Genomic DNA, 3067 nt, shown 5'->3' with positions numbered 1-3067 from the left:
TTAGAGTAAAGTCTAATGTTAATTTTATCATATATTTGCAATCAGTGTTAAAATGCCTAATTAAATATACGAGGATAAAGTTGGAACTAAATAACAAGAAATAGAAACATTTATGCAAGTTTGTTTAAATGTTTTGAGGTTTTCTGCCTCTATTATCTATGCTGGTAGTCAATTCCAAATCTCCTCGACCCTGAATGACACATCTCAATTAGGTCTTGCCTCATGTTCCTCTATTCCATAGTAAGTAATCTACAAGTATTGTAACTGTTCTGGAAGAGATTGATGGGGAGCACATAGCCTTTGCAGCATCCAATGCCTGTAGCTTTTTCTTGATATAGCATGGAGTGAATCAAATTAGAGGCCTGGCTGGCTCAGTTGGTAGAGCATGAGACTCTTAATCCCAGGGTCATGTGTTCGAGTCCCACATTGGGCAATGCGCTGACTGGGGTGGCACGGTCGCTCGGTGGTTAGGGACCCGGGTTTGATTTCATCCTCGGGTGACTGTCTGTGTGGAGTTTGCATATTCTCCCTGCATCTGCGTGGGTTACCTCTGGGTGCTCTGGTTTCCTCCCACAGTCCAAAGATAAGTGGGTTAGGTGAATTGGCCATGCTAAATTTCCCAGAGTGTTCAGGGAAGTGTAAGTTATGTGCATTAATAAGGGAAGTGTAAAGTAATAGGGTAGGGGAATGGGTCTGGATGGGATGCTCTTCGGAGGGTCAGTGTGGACTTATTGGACCAAATGGTTTGCTTCCACATTATAGGGATTCTATGAAATTGACTGAAGACAGGTAATTGTGGTTCTCAAAAGCTGAGATAAATTGTCTGCTGGGTCATCTCAATGAAGATGGTTGCCTTGTCTTTTGGTCTTCTGTGCATGAGTCCCTCATCATTGGGGATGGAGTTATTTGTGCAGCCTCCTTCTCTGGTTAGTTAGCTAATTGTGCACTATCATTTATGACTGGGAGTGGCAGGGTAGCATTCGCAACAATCTTCAGCCAGAAGTGCCAAGTGAATGTTCTATCTCGGCCTCCTCCAGAGGTGCCCAGTATCACAAATGCCAGTCTTCAGTCTGTTCGATTCACTCCAGAGGGTAGTTCAGAACCCTACCACATCACTGGAGACTTTGGTGGTTATAGTGTATGATTTGGTGAGTATGACTGCATCGAGCAATTGTTTAACTGTAAAATATGTGGGAAGGTACTGCAAATTTTGGCACAAGCCCCAACTGTTTTCCCATGTACAGCTGATGTTACGACCATGCTATCATGGCCTCACATCCTCAAAGTGAAATAAAAACAGTGTCACCACAAAAACTGTGCGTTATCACTTCTACAAATATTGTCATGAGCAGATGTATTAATGGCAGGTACTTTGAAACTGTGATGAAGATGTAACATGTATTATTGTAACTTCTGGATTTTGGATTTTTAAAACATAGGCAGGTGGTTTTGTTTTCTGTTCTGTGAAGCTTTGTTCAAATTAAGGAGCTTAGATCGTCATGTGGAATGATGATCTAATTCAATTCAGGAAAACAGTGAGAGTTTGTGTCAATATTTACAAGTTGTCAGAATTGAAAAAACTTTAGATCAACAGAACTGGAAAGAAGTCATAAAACTGCCTTGGCAGTTCAAGAAGGAGAATTGGAAGATAAGTTAAGAAAGTTAAGTTTTGAGACAGAGGTGATATTTCATTGGGATTGACTATCATCAAAGGACATTGTTGAGATACAGGTTGAAACTTTGTTTGGCTATTTATATTAAGATTTTTCTAAAATGCAAATGTATAGTGTTTCTTTCATTTTAGATAAAAGCTTGAATTATTGTGTTGAAGACTACATAGAACATAGAACAATACAGCACAGAACAGGCCCTTTGGCCCTCAATGTTTCACCAACCTGTGAACTAATCTAAGCCCATCCCCCTACACTATCCCATCATCATCCATGTGCTTAACCAATGATTGTTGAAATCTCACTAATGTTGCTGAATTAGCTACATTGGCAGGTAGGGCATTCCATGCCCTTACCATTCGCTGAGTAAAAAACCTGCCTGTAACATCTGTCTTAAATCTATCACCCCTCAATTTGCAGCTATGCTCCCTCATACAAGCTGATGTCATCTTCCTTGGAAAATGACTTTCACTGTCAATCCTATCTAATCCTCTGATCATCTTGTATGTCTCCATCAATTGGATGAATGGCCTCCTTCTGTAACATAGTTACTCCTTTTGATGCTATGGACAATTAAGGACAGGCAATAAATGCTGGTTGCAACCAAGAACATCATCTGAAAGAGTAAAAGTATTCTCTTCAATGAATAAATCAACAGATTTCTCTGTACCTTGCTTCATGTGACAACCCTAAATTAAACTCAAACTCTTCCTCAATTGTATTCTTGCTGCAGTTATTGGGCCCCACAATGAATCATTTTCTTAGTGTTCACAATCACGAAAAGACTGTTGACCCTGTAAACTAAATGTAGAGTAAAGAGCACAGCAATTATCTAATAGTAGTTCCAAATCCAATGCTTGCCATTCTATTCCCCTGTTTGGTTTGCATCCTTTGAACTTTGAGAATTCCAGATGTGTTTTGTCTTCTATTTTTTAACTTCTGTCTCATTAAGGCAGAAACTTGGTTCACCAAATTCTTGGAATAGGTTCAGCAAAACGTAAACAGTAACAAAAGGTCAGATGTGACTTTCCAATGTAATCCTGAGGCAGAATTAAATTAATTCTTTTCCAGTCAGATTTGCATGTTGTGATGTTCTCATTCTAATCTATTGCTTCTTTGTGAAAAAGTGTTGATTTGATTTCCCTTTCATTTCTTGAGGTTGCCTCTCCCAGCAACATTATATACAGCATTCCCAGCATTTGATTTTGCACAGGCTCATTACTTGGTCAGTAATTTCTGTATCAGTGTAACCACCGCCAGGCTTATCTGCACTCAGTTTAACACTATAACCCTTTGTACAGCAATCTTTAATGAACAGGCAGCAAATATGGCAACAAATGTTCACTGTTCACAAACTAGTGGAGAACAGCCAGCAAGAAGCAGCTGCTGAGCATATT

At 39.6% G+C, this 3067-nt stretch overlaps 1 non-coding gene across 1 annotated transcript; it reads left to right on the top strand.

Moving 5' to 3' along the window:
- The first annotated feature begins 360 nt into the window (after positions 1 to 360).
- On the top strand, positions 361 to 433 carry trnak-cuu (transfer RNA lysine (anticodon CUU)). The gene has a single exon. It is a non-coding gene; the product is annotated as a tRNA-Lys (tRNA).
- The last annotated feature ends 2634 nt before the right edge of the window (positions 434 to 3067 follow it).

Source organism: Chiloscyllium plagiosum, unplaced genomic scaffold (genome assembly GCF_037043375.1).
Source record: "Chiloscyllium plagiosum isolate Xiang-an unplaced genomic scaffold, Cpla_swu_hap1 HiC_scaffold_18, whole genome shotgun sequence".
Taxonomy (NCBI): domain Eukaryota; kingdom Metazoa; phylum Chordata; class Chondrichthyes; order Orectolobiformes; family Hemiscylliidae; genus Chiloscyllium; species Chiloscyllium plagiosum.
Note: the sequence above shows the minus strand (reverse complement) of the source record. Positions and strands in the feature narration are given on the sequence as shown.